Here is a 14,650-nt window from a genome sequence, read left to right as displayed (position 1 = left end):
ATCTTTAGAAATGAAAAGATTTGATGATCTGGACAATGTCATCTTCAGAGTTTCTAAACTTTCTCCTAGCAGATGTTATATTGTTATATATGTATGTAGTTCGCGATACACGTGTTGAGTTATAGGAAGTCGAATTAAGTAACGAAGTTTTAGAACTACATTTTCATTTTAAATTTCTTGTTTCAGCTTATCTTCTTGAGAATGTTATTATCCGTGGTATTTTTATGTCTTCGATTTCTTTAATGAGTAAAAACGTGATAGTAATATATTCTAAAGGAAGTTCTGACGATAATTCTGTTTTCTATATTCGAGTTAGTTATTATATTTCATTATAAAAACTAAAAGAACAGCTTCCTTTACTTCTTCTCTCTCACTATTCCTCCGTTTATTTATCTATTTATCTTTTCATTCTTACTGTTCATTGTTAAAACCTGATCTATCTGTTAGCGATATCTTTATCAATATGTCTTGTAAAATACAAAAATTTAATATTTTTTATAGAATGTTGTTATTGTATCGTTATTAATACATAATTTAATCAATAACGTATTGGAATATCGTATAATAACTTGCAAATACAAACTACCTTTTCGTTTGTAAATAAAACATATCGAATATCGTAAAAAATAAATCATAAAAAAGTAATATATCAACGAGAGGAGTGGTAACTTTCCATTTTCAAGCTCTTTATCATAATCCTGTGATTTTGAATTGTCTCGACTTAAGAAAATGATATAGAATTACAAATTTAATTCACGCATATTTCGATTTAATGATTATACATATAGAATTCTAATGTAAATAGAAATACATAAAATCTTCGAATTAGTTTCCTATGAAAAAGGGAAAAAGTAACATCATACAAGTACAAATTTTCGAATCTTTTCCATGTAACCATTTCCTCGACTCCTATAATCTGGAAACAGTTTTACCGCCCTGCTATCGTATTAACACGAATAATTTCCAGTAAATTCCCAGGTTCGACGTGTGTGTTCGTTCTACGTGGATTCGATAGTTGGAAGAAAAGTACGCGAAATATTACAATATTCCTTGCAGACCGGTGCCAGGAATAGGAGGGAGTTAGAGATCTTAATAAATCGCAGCTATCGGGAGATCATTAATACGCGACAGGATTAATGTTTCTTCTAGACGGCTACAGACGATTAGGGATCTTGAAATTACAGTAGGCGGCCTGTTGCTTAACCGATGGAGACGTAATGCTCACCTTGCACTGTCTAGGATTACCTAGTCGATTTCGACCGCTGTCTGCCATGAAATCGCGGTATCGATTTTTACGCATAACACTATTTTTTCTACAACGCGGCTATCACACGCTCACGAGCCAAAGGACTAATGTATTTACAAGGATTTAATTCGATACTGGCCGCGAGAGGGTCGAGACACGACACACGACACGATTTCTACGGAATAAAAGCATGGGATGGGGGAGAGCTACGCTTCGTTTTAACTCTTTCCCCTTTGTTCTCGTTGTCCATTGTAAGGAGATAACGTGGAACGTCCTTTTATATTTAAATTCCACTCCCTTTTGCATATCGAGACTCGCGTTACTAGATATTACGTAATATTGTGAGAGCAATGCTTCTTTCCTTCTTTTCGCTTAATTGAAAATATACCAACGCAACTGTGTTGCCCGATTTTCGTCGTATGAAATGAGCTGTGTCTCTTTATATCGTTAATTCGTCGAGAAAAACGACACATCTTGAAAATGATTTTTATATATCGCGTTAACTTTAAAAGCGAGATATTTAATGACAAGGAAGTATCATGATTTTCTTCTTTCTTAGTTACTTATTTAATGTCATATTTCCTGAAAGGATACCAGGTTAAATGTATTGCTGATTGACGAGTTTCGCTGATTTTTGTACTTAATGGGCATGCCTACTTGTTTTAAGACGTTTAAGGACTTTTTAAGAGGCATTTTCTTTCCAAGAAATGACTGCACGCTGTTGAGAATTTTTAATTTTTTCTTTGTACTTATTATCACATTCCACGCAGTAGTCCTGAAGTGCGTGTTTTATGGTGACACAGCTACGTAATACCTACTTATATAGGTATACATCTTATGTGTTTCTTTTCCATTCACTTTAGTTTTGAAAAAAAGCTACAACTAGTACTACTTTTAAGTACATTGTATTACATTAAACTGCCTATTTAATAGGAACAATGTCATAATTCAATGGAAAGTTGTTTTAATTCCTCCCCTTGCTCGTAGAAAGCGTTATACATAAACAAAATTTTATTAGATTCTCCCAAAGATGATTAACTAAATTATAAACAAGATAAAAGGCTTTTCATTGTTAGGTAATTAAGTTTAATTAATAATTTCCTACTTCGAATTTCCTCTTCCTGGTTGTGCCACTCTTATACCATATCTGACTCTTACAGCAAATATGTAAATCTGGTTTTATTTAAGTCGTAACAACGTGGTAAATAATATTCTTAAATAAGAGTGAAAGGAACGAAGGTTTGTTTTACAGATATTTATCTGGTAACACAAATTCTAGTTTTAATGGAATACTTTTAGAGCAGGAACTAACGTGATTTACCGGACTGGAACTTCTTTATCAGCTCGATAGCATTCTTTTCCTCTTTAAAGCGATGTATCGTGTTCTGGTTGCAACAAAAATCTATACTTCTAATCAAACAACTATTACGAAGATTAAGTCACGAATTAACTCGGCAGACTTCTGCCCTGTTTGCAGTCTGTCGATTTATTTGTTTCAGTGATTATCTAATCTAATCTTTGAGCGTGGACTCGTTATATCTACCATCAACTTTGTCGACTTCAGTCTATGTGAATTTCAGAAATGGAAGTGTCATTGGTATTCATCACGTGAATTATTTTAAAAATCTTTTATTGATGTAATTAATAATTCGTTTGATAAATAATAGAATGTCTTTTGACGATGCGAGCAATGAAAATCTTGATTAATAAATAAAATGTAATAATAATAATATATTTAATAAAACGCAATTTTCAATGAAACACGCATTTTTCAACAAAAGTCGTATGCAATTAATACAATAAGTCGATTAAATGCCAACATGATTTCATCATGATTCTTTCCAAACAGTTTAAATATATAATCACGCACCTACATTTGTCGAACAGCAAGGAAAGGTCGAAGAGTCGATCAATTAATTAGAATATTCCTTAATTAAGAGACACAATTATGAAATAGATTGTACGATGGAATCAGAGCCTAAGCAGTCAGCTACAAATAAAAACGGCTAGCGTAAAATACAATAAAAATCTTCGATAATTATATCTTGCAAGCAATATTACTTAAGATACGATGTTAAGTTTTCCTTACGCTATTAATTGCTTAAGAAGGTCAATAAGTATTAAATTCTTAATTAACAAATGTCTTCGATATTGCTGTGTATTTGCAGGTAAATGCACGAAAGTTCATCAATGTAAACCTAATGGGACCTTGTCCCCTCTTTTACTTTCTTATTCTTATCTTTTTTACGTAATATGCTTTTTGAAATAATCTTCCAATTATACAAAAATCTTTTAAACGAAAGTCTCGTTGAGTGGCTTTTAGTTACGTAAGCATTAAATTATTTTTATCTAAGTTTGAAGACTTGCTGCTTTGAGATATGATATTTACTCGGAAAAAAAAGTGACGTTTCTAAACATTTTTCTAGAAACATGAAATTCGATTCGAAATTGAGTTAGACACAGAGTTATTTGATGAACGGTTTCATACACTCAATCCACTTTAACTTGGTAGAATACTTTGAATAGCTCTACCATGTTCGCTCTAGCAGAATATTCCAAACTAAATTCAAGCCATTAAACTTTCTCAACCGTGGTAGAGAGTAGTAATAAATTCAATACGTTTAAACGTAATCGCACGTAAAATCAAGTTTGTTACTTTAACCTAAATTATACAAATACTTAAATTATTTCAATTATTCTAATAAATCAAAATCATTAAAAGATATATTTACATTGGCGAAAATGGAAATAAATTTATGGTAATAGTATTTTAATTTAATCGAAGTGTACAAATTAACGATTAATTTGTACACACTCGAAGCTGCATTTACTGAGTTTTTATAGTATTATACATTTAAATTATTTATCAAAACCTATGATCATAATCAATTTTACTATTTGCTATTCGCATATATCATTATATAAGTAAAAGTCTTTTGACCAGTTTAGACAAACCTTTCTAATCTGACTCATCGTTCCGAAATTAAAGGATCTGAACAGAAAGAGTCTGTCGAGTAGCAAAATAATTCTTTAGATTCACAGCAACGGTATTTACAAACGTCAGTTTGATTGTTACATATTAGCTTCTGAAAATGAACCTAATTACATCATAATATTCTACCATAATATTCTACTATTTATTAGGTTGTCCGAAAAGTTTCTTTCGTTTTATAAGGAAATGATAGACGCACAATGCTTTTTGTTTCATATTAGTTTATTGAATTATGCGCGAATATAATAATGGAAATATGACGAAATGGATCATGTCTAATTCAATAAGATAATATAAAACAAAAATTGTTGTTCATCTATACTCATCTTATAAAACGAAAGAAACTTTTCGGACAACCTAATAGCTACGATGATTACAAGATTTTATATTTTATATATAATTACAATAATTTTCAAACTAAAGTACCTCTGTTAAAAACTATTAAGTTAGAGACACTGACATGCACATGCTCGCTATCGTATGTACAACGTAATCTTTAGTTTTCTTAAAAAATAATCGTAGCTATATGCGGCGCATATTTTCGAAAGGAAATAAAGTAGAACACGACTAACTCAAGTAGAATAGAATTAAAATACATCTTGTTAAAAAGAATCGAGGCTATTTTTCGACAATATCTAATATATGTGATCGTCGTTATACGTTCGATATAATTCATCGATGAAATGGCTCTCTTAAAAACAATTGCACGTGTTTTCGTAAGGGACCATTCAGCATCGAAAGAAACAAAATCGGTTGTTCGATTAAACCTCGATCCGTTAACCTGTCTCCAGTAAATCAAGGAAAAAAAAGCCAGACCAAAATGGAGGAAAAAAGTGAACGGGGAGGAGAACAGTAACCAAGTAGAGCGTCACAAAATGGAGCGAATCCACGCACTAAACGGGATTATATCTAAAATGGCGGTTATAAATCGCGCGAGATCGCGTTCACCTGTGAAATAGACGCAGTCTCTGCCAACTACTGTTACACATATCTCTTTCTCCCTTTCTCTCTTTCCCTCTTCCTCTCTTTCTCCCTTTCTCTGTCTCTCTCTCTTTTTGTCCCTCGCCACGTTTGTCGGTTACAAAAGAACATCTCGGTGAAGGTTCGACCTGATATTGCTCTGCTCCCGGAATCTAACGGCGAGCATATAGATCAAGAAGACGTTTGAAAGATGTCTGGATCGGTTCCGTGGCTGACGACGGAGGAGGAGAAGCAAAGGTATTCGAGAGGACGCGTTTCGTAGGCGCAAGAAGCCCCAGAAAAGAGTACGAAATGAGAGGAGAAAAGGAAAAAAATGGGCCTATGGCAACGAGCATCGAGGGTATTCGAAGCCAATGTAAATCTTCGTTGCATGCACCGGTCGAGGCAGTCGCATTTTATGCGCCGCTATTGCCTCGTATATAAAGTAACCATACCAAGGATCGTTGCGAAATGAAGATATATACGCGTGCAGGATCGGCACACGGTGGGCTCTTCTCGTAATCAGCCATCGTTTGCTTCATTTTTCATCGGGCCATCTATCTCGTTTCTTCTTCTTCGTTTCTTCTACGTTTATTCATCTTTCCTTGTACATTTATACCTTGCCGCGGCTCGTTTTCCTTGGATTTTTACGTGTTAACGTTGTTGCTCCAACGATTCTTTCGTTCCCTTCGTTTTGCCTGTGAAGAATCTTTTTCCTTTTTTTATCGCTGTTGCATGCTGTTATATTTTGTGGAAGAAGCTCGGTTTCGCGTTTAAATCGATGGCTCGATTTGTTGGATTTCTTATTATCTCGATGGACTTTCTATATTTCATATTTTTAATTTCGATTCTGTTAAATATCCCTCAGATTTGCAACATGATATTTTGTCACTGTCGCTTGTAAAGAGAGATATAAGCTTTTGTATTTGACTGTTAAGTTTGACGCGTGCAATTCTTTTTAGAAATCCACTGTACTTTGATCCTGACAATATTTATCAATGCGTCATGGTAATCGTTTAATATTCCTATAAAATTTTACGTAGAAGAATGCCATTTACTATTGAAAAATATAATAATTGCACTTATCAATTTCGAGAGTGTATCTTTAAGTATGAATCGAATATTGGATATTAGTTTTGTCAATAGACAAAACTCATTCCTCGGAATAATTACACACACACAATCGTGATATTTCTATATATCATTTAAAAATGAAAAGAAAAAGTTGCTGCTCCTCGTTAAGTGTCTCAACAATATTATGACAGCATTCATGCATAACGGTAAAAAGTATAAAAAAACGTACAAGATATATAAAGGTGCGAAAACATATAAAATATCCAAAGTATACATAAAGATTTGAATCCCATAAAGTATCCGCATTCCAGCAATGAATATAGCACATCGACCTTAGACGAACGTGAAATTTTAAAAGTCAATCGTCTAGTCTAAATTCCAATAGAGTTTCTCTATAAAAATCAATTTCTTTCCTCTTTTCTGCCTTTCGTTCTAAAATTTCCAAAACCTCTTTCTAACTGTATTTTTCCTATCATAGAACCTCTCTCATATCCCAATTCTTCGATACCTTCTCGCCATTCTCTTCCTCCGTCTTCAATCTCTGCGACCTCCTAACTCAATTGATCCATCAATTTTTCTCACCTTACGAACAATTTCATCTGAGCTTCTGAAATTTCTATCGTCGCATCCCCTATTCGTTTATCGTACCAATTATTTTTCCACGTTTCCCTTTCGTCGCCTCCTTCTTCACCTTCAGCTATTTCTCCCCACCTCGCTCTTCTCATCCTTTTTCATTCCTCTCGATCTTTCGTTCTTCTTTTTCCTCTTGTTTTACGGAGACTCCGGTCTGGTCCCATGGAGAGTGGCTTCTCTCTTTTCGCCACTCTTCTTTGCTCTCGAGGTTTCGACCTGAATCGGTTGGGAGAAATTGCGCCCCGGGCGAGGGCGGATTCCTCTCCATTGCCGGCCGTTTCATGTCTACCACTTTTTTTTTTGTTTTTCTTTTTATTCTACTGGTTACCCTCGATCCATTATAATTATCGTTACATTTCCGAGCGGTCTCAATCGCCTGACGATATTTTAATCGAACACCTTATTAATAACGATTAATTGACCGACATTAACGTCACGTTCATTTCGTCGATCCCGTTTAGGATTCCGCGCCGACAATCCGATCCACTGCTTCATTTCGAAAGGATATTACGATCGCGTGCGCTTAATTAACTCGAATCACGATCGGTAAATGGACGTGTTTCGTCTTTATGTTGCATCCGATAGAGAGTTTCGTGGTTGATGACAGTAAAAATAATACTCCAGAGTGAATGAAACTTGTGTATCTCTGTGTAATTATTAAGGATAGACGTCCGTAATGTTAATAGGTATATTTTACCAGTAAGTAATCTTTCTCTGTTTTGATTGGCTGGATCGTTGGTAGATTTTCATGTTGATAGCGAATTCCTTTTCGATCGGAGAATATTTCGATTTTGACAATTTTTCACAATGTTGTTATCATTGTTAAAAAATGTAAACTTGCAGAGTAACGTTTTAGAAAAATAGTAATTTATTATTATTATTATATATTATTAGGCTGTTGATGTTCGTGCATTTATGGACAATTTAAGGATGCGAAAATATGTATCGTGCATATGATACCCATGGATATGTAAAATATCCAATATCATTGTAAAATATTAATTGTAAAGCAAAATAAATCCAGATTCGCGTCTCTTTTATTTAATAATATTCGTAAAGGTAAATTTGCATGAATATTTGCAGTCTACCTGTTATCGATATAGGACAGAAAATTATATACCTTTATATTTATTATTTTATTATAACGTGGATATAAAGTAAAAATTTACCACATTTCCGTAACATCCAACACATCGTGTTACACGAAGTAAAAATATTTACACGAGTTTCTAACATTTTGCTACAAAGCTTCACTTTCACTCCAATTAATACAAATAAATATAATTATCGAAATATCAAGTAATCGACTTAATCCAAATCTCTATCAAACCGAAGCAATTGTTGAAAAAATCCAATATTCACAAAGTTTAAACGAATTAAGAGAAAAAATGACGGTTGGAATGAGAGGTAATGCAAAAACACTCACGTCCGCGTAAACGTTAGTAAGATTCTTTAATGTTTCCACGATTAAATGATTTCCACGGTTTATTTCGCTATTTGAATATACCACGAACACTTCAATTGCGTCATTACGCGAGCAAACGGGTGTTCATTAGTGTGTTTCAAGCCAGAATATTTAAGCAATAAAATTCCTAGCCAACGAAAACACGCGTAATACCAATGTACATAGATATATTGTAGGAAGAAGGTTGTCCATTCGAATCTACTTGGCGAAATTTATTGCGTTTTCTCGGCTGTGCGAAATTCGATAAAATGCACTACCTTATTAGTTTACATAAATTCATTTTATATTCATTAAAAGAGTTACACATTCTGCGCGATTCCAGTCTCTAATTTATATAAAATACTACCGAACTACTATTATATAAACACTATTGAAGTATTTCACTTTTAAAAAGATAGATAAGATTTGCACATTTTTAGGGATTTATAGTTCATATCAAAGAGATAATTTACAGATTTTTCAAAGGTTTAAACATTAATTTTTCAGATTCCGCACATTTAATAAATTTTATGAAATTTTTCAAAGGATTTTTCACAATGCTTCTGTCTATCCATAGTTTGACTTTTTGATTTTATTTATTTGAAAAAATTTTATTGATAATTTTATTCGGATACGCAGAGACATTTGAATTAATAAATTAGTCTAAATAAAATAATCTAAATAGTAAATAGCCTATCGTTATGAACTGTCTTAGTTTGTTGTCTAATTAATTTTATTACTCTGATATTAAAGATTTTATTCCATGAAATAAAAACTGCAGACGTTTGATAAAAACATTATTTTATCAAATATACATTGATTCGTGCTTTTGAATTACTAAACAAACAATATCTCAAGAATCGAGTACATACTGTAAACATAGCGAAGCGTTTATGGCACACGTGCACACGGCATATACCATACAGTTTGCGTTGATTTCACACGGTACGTAGTTAAAACTTGAAAATATTTTATCAGATTTTATACAGTTTCTGTCAAAAGGAAACCTTCCTCTGCTTCTCTCAAAATTATGTGTTCACATCGTTCCAAACAATCTCAAAATCTACAGATCTAGAACTTTTATATAAAAAATCTCTTCTTTTCAATTAAACTAATGTAATCTAATATAGTAGAAATCAATTTTCATGCAAAAATTATAATCTTTTTCAATATTCCGTGATATTTAAAGCTGCTTAGAATATTAAATAAAACAATAAGCAATTCAATTCTTCTACCAAAACTTTTCTCTTCGATGAAATTTCATTTTAAATTGGATATATATTTGAAAATTGATTAATAAGAGGAAAGCAAATTCTATTTCAATTCAAGAAGCTTGTTTTATACATCTTTTACAATTGTTTCGCACGTCTCCGTGCGAGATTCCGATGGTGTAAGCTTTTGATCTTCTTTTTGCCAGCAGTTTCGTTGACTTTCCTTCTGTTAAACGCGAATCACGAATTCTCGTGATCGTAATACGTGCGCTTTCTCGCTTCGAACGTCGGACGCGCAAAATCGTGAGAATATACCATTGAGATTTAACTTGTAAATATGAGAGAAACGCGTATGAAAATAATTCTGAAATAGATACAATACGTGGACACAGTAGAATTGAAAATACGACGTGGAGATTATTGTCAAAGGAATCGTGACAAATGAAACACAAGATGAAACAGCGTGTAATTTATTCTTTAAGTCATGTTCAATGTTACAATTTTCTCCAAGTGTACAAATTTTGTATTCCTGTTATAAATGAAAATAACCTTTTTATGCTATAACTTCGTTCAATTAATGATTTTATTGTCGCGATAGAAACATACTGGCAATGTGAAACATAACAACATAATACTATTACACTAAATACAAATTCTGATGGCAGAGAATTCTATTATTCGTAGTAAATTGAGAAAATTTGATATTAAATTCCACGTTACGTTATAATAATTTCGTTCATTTCGTTAATCAGTATTTCCATTAAATACCTTAATTACTGTTCGATTAATTTACCTTCTACACCGGATGATATCTATTAACTTATACGCTTTTAATCTACACAAATTTGATTAACGTTATCTTCATAACGCCACAAAATCATTTCCCCTCCGTATTCTGCTTTTTTCAACGATCACCACGTAATATTAATTTATTGTATATCAATATGTAAATTAATTCGTTACCTACAAGTCGGAAATAGCCTATTTAAAATCCTGAAATTGTCGTGGTTTGCATTTCGATAAAAAAGAAAAAAAAGAAAAGAAAGAACATATCACAGAAACATTATTATTTCTTACTTTTGTTAAAATATTTTTGAATTTATCATCCGTAGTCTTTACTTATGTCATTTAGTAATCAGCCAGATTTTATATAATTGATGGATTTTTATGCATTCACGTGCAGAACAAATGAAATAATAATAACACTAAAACTATACAGAATATATATAAAGTATTGGAAAATATATAAAGTATTTAAAGCAGAGTGTTGGTTATAATGTTTTAATAAGTGTAACAAACCTCTAATTTTCATTCTAAATGGCTTCAAATAATTTCCATTTAATTTTAAACAATAATTTGAACAAACTCGCGTAAAAATCCGCAGTTTGATAATCTGGTTAATTAGTTAGATTAATAATCAGCGTTCTGGACGACGTGACGACCCACAACAGGTATTCACATGCAACGATTTACAGCGAAACATCGTGTGCTCAATATTCGTGTCTCTTCTATCTGCTTTAGATACGACGATCTACGTCATAAATTACACATCTTTCCAACTTTGAATTATATCCTGCTGACAAGATCGCGGCTCGACAAGGAGATATGGCTAACACGCTAATGAAAACATTGTCATCGTGATCGCTGTCGTTTCGAGCAGCTGCGCGGCTAAAAGTCACGGCCGCCCCAAAGCTCTTTCACTTTTCACGCGGGACGTTAAGTGCATTCTATCGGTCAGTCGTCGTTCCGAGTTAATAGCGGCCAATCGATAACGATACCATCAAGATTCAACGTGATACGAACAGTTTCCATATCTCGTTGATTGCTCGTCTAGGTTGCCTGGGGAACGATAAAACGTTTGTGTCCAACGAAAAGCGTAGAGGCACGATGAAAAAAATTGGATAACATGTAGAGTACGTAGGAGATGTAACACGTGGATTGGGAAATTCTATCGACAGAATTCTATACGAATATTTATGATACAATTTGAACGTCTGTATGAGTTCCACGCGATTTCAGATATAACGCAACAATTTGAATTATTGGTAGATTCAATTAAGAATCTTCTGAACCAACACAAGAAAACGTTCGTTCACGATGAAGAAAATAGTTTAATAGAAATGAAAAATATGGAATAGGGAAATGGAATAGTAGATTGATTGGAAAGTTCTGTCTCGAAATTCTGCATAGCATCGTATTAGTTCTTAATGGTTTTATGTCTACGTTTCTAGTTTGTAAACTGAGAAAACTGAGCTTGAAGTTAGTGAAGTTTGATGTTATTTTGTGGAGTTAGGACTTGAAGGAATTTATGAATTTTCATCAGATTATCATACATTTGTATTCTTTATACCGATGACATCGTTTAATTACCTTTTTTCGAAAAATAAAGCTGAAACAGTTAAAAGTCTGGGTGGCGATACGTGTATTAATACAACAAGAATATAAATAAAATCATTTTATTAAAAAATGATCCGGGGATTTCTATAAACGATACATAGTTTGACAAGAAAGTGAAGCTTCGTTAGTATTCGAATTATTGGTAGATACGGTAAATGTTAATATTAGGTTGTCCGAAAAGTGTCTTTCTTCCCCAAACGTGTTTTTTACAACAGTGCATACAAACGTGAGACCAAGTTTGTGAAATGTTGCGGTGTTTATCTCAACAGAACAAAATGGATCGTACGTAATTCGACAAAATAACATAAAACAAAAAAACGTTGTGCGTCTATTATTTCCTCATCAAACGAGAGAAACTTTTCGGACAACCTAATACGATTCGGGTAAAATTAAAGAAGCGCGTGGATTGTTATCAGACGTTAAAACAAATGGACCGGAACTGAAGTTTTTAATAAAATACTAAATCGGTATATTATATTGTTTATCGGAACAATATATATAAAATCCTATCTCTTTGGCGCTTCTAGTTTAGAATGTTCGTTGACGACCTTCACTTGTCTTATTCGCATTTTATTTTATTTCAAACAATTTAATAAAAAATTGAATAAGATAAAATAGAACTTCAAGTAGGTAATTTATTCTTATCGTTAGGAGATAACGAAAAGTCGTTGGATATCGAGGAACCGATCGATTTACCAATATTAAATAAAATTCTATTTATTTTACTATTTAATATATTTTTGAGTATTAGAAAAGATTAGATCTCAATTCGTTCTTAGTAATAATTCATATTACATTTACTCATCATGGTTTGTCACTGTGATTGTTTTTTACGATCATTGTAAATGGCTAATAATCCACACACGGAGTGTAATCCATTAACTCGACATAATTTAACATAATAAATTGAAAAATATTAACCATACACACACATGTGTATATTTTACACGCACTTTATACGAACAATGATCATTTTCATTGCATCTTCAGCAAAACTGAGAGTAAAATTCTACTTACCGTCGATGAATTCTACGATCTGTCACATTATTGCAGGAATGTTCTCCGGAATTGCTGCGACATCTTCTTCCTTTGTACGTTGCAGAAATTCTTTCACCACCTACACAATAAAGAGACATTTCCATTGCATAGTCACTTGAATTATTTTTAAAAAATTCGATATCTGTATGTAATACTTTACAACCGATGTATATTAATAATTTTATTGACGCATTTATTCATCGTTGAAAACATTTCCATGAAAATGGTTTAACCTTACTCGCCTAGTGGTACACTAAACCGACTAATTCAGTATCCAAGAACAAATAGCCGAAAGGAATAAATATCAGGGATTGTTTAGTTCACAATTTTCCAAATTAACGAGCCACAGTCATTTGTATACGACTGATTAAAAATATTTTCCTTACCAAATATAATTTGATTATTTGTAGCGAATAAATCAGTTTTACGTATACATATGAAAATATTCGAACACATGCAGAATTCCTTTATGAATATCGTCTATGTGTTATAGAAAATATTTGAAAATTTCATTAGACTACTAATGACTTAAATAAAGAGTAACTACTAATGTCTCTGGCAAAAAACGAGGATATGCATGTGTGTGTTTCATTTGTACAAAAATGTAGTTTGCTTATAATCCTGGCAGTTACTGTAAACTATAAATAATAATAAAACAGAAATATATATGCAATATATATATATAAATTTTCTATGGTAAATGTTCAAATATTTTTACGAGCCATTATATGTGGTCACATATGTAGGTGCATAATATACAGAAAATGAGTACGGAGTAAGGATAATTGCATAAAAATCAATTACACTTGCATACAAAAGAGCGCATATATTTCTTTTATGTACACATTACGATCTGGTTTTTTGTTTTATTTATGTCTGGTCACGGCAACGCGAAAACAAATTGTGTATCAAACGAAAGGAACAGTGCATAAACAACGCATGGAATTCGTATGAGCGATACCATCAAAAAGGTAAAGTGTTTTTCACGGTTCGTTTTTAAATTATCTCTTGGTTCTCACGATAACAGATTTACGGTAAAACATATTTTGCACGTTTGCAAAGTATTGCAAGCAGGCAAATCGGTAAAATATGTAGTTTGTTTTATTCCAAGCGTGTAAACTGTTTGCTGCAACGATATCGTGTATTTCGGACCTTGGAACCAGATTAAGAATAAAATTTACATGTTACGTAAATGAGTGAATACGATGATCTGTTAGTTTCGATTAAATGAATCTATTCCAACAATTATATAATCTATACAATTTATAATTTTTATATTTAAAATAACATCAAGTAGCTTAGTTTTAATTTTTCATGAACATTACTATTTAGTACTTGACATTATTATTAAACGTTGTAACTTCTACAAAGATAAGATATACGCATAATACGTTGAAAGATAGAATTATATAAAACAATTTGTAATAGTTTATTACATAGTTAAATATATATACATCACGAAGTAATACCGAGAAATTATAATTCATTAATTATTAATTGATTTTTTTTAATTATAATTCATTAATTAATTCAAAGAAGATCATCTTGAAATTTCACTTTTTAATATTATTCATAGAATTTACATAAACTTCATTCGTGAATTATTCTTCAGAGTACTCTATTAACGAGAAGAGAAATAAACGCCTTCGCTTGTA

The 14,650-nt window shown here is 32.2% G+C and overlaps 2 protein-coding genes across 6 annotated transcripts in view; one reads left to right on the top strand and one right to left on the bottom strand.

Annotated features, from left to right (window-relative positions):
* LOC138179972 (DNA ligase 1) overlaps positions 1 to 14,650 on the top strand; it is a 347,112-nt gene that overhangs the window by 148,070 nt on the left and 184,392 nt on the right. The gene's annotated exons all lie outside the window — the stretch shown is intronic.
* Positions 1 to 14,650, bottom strand: part of LOC138180010 (class A basic helix-loop-helix protein 15) — a 286,135-nt gene that overhangs the window by 133,407 nt on the left and 138,078 nt on the right. For all 5 annotated transcript variants that reach the window (XM_069113412.1, XM_069113422.1, XM_069113390.1 and 2 more), the window contains one exon: positions 12,975 to 13,074. The gene's annotated coding sequence lies outside the window, so the exon portion shown is untranslated. The remainder of the gene's footprint in view (positions 1 to 12,974; positions 13,075 to 14,650) is intronic.

The sequence above is a fragment of the Bombus flavifrons genome, chromosome 1, assembly GCF_040668555.2.
Source record: "Bombus flavifrons isolate JBK064 chromosome 1, iyBomFlav1_principal, whole genome shotgun sequence".
NCBI lineage: Eukaryota > Metazoa > Arthropoda > Insecta > Hymenoptera > Apidae > Bombus > Bombus flavifrons.
The sequence above is the reverse complement of the archived record's forward strand: the minus strand, read 5'-3'. Positions and strand labels throughout refer to the sequence as shown.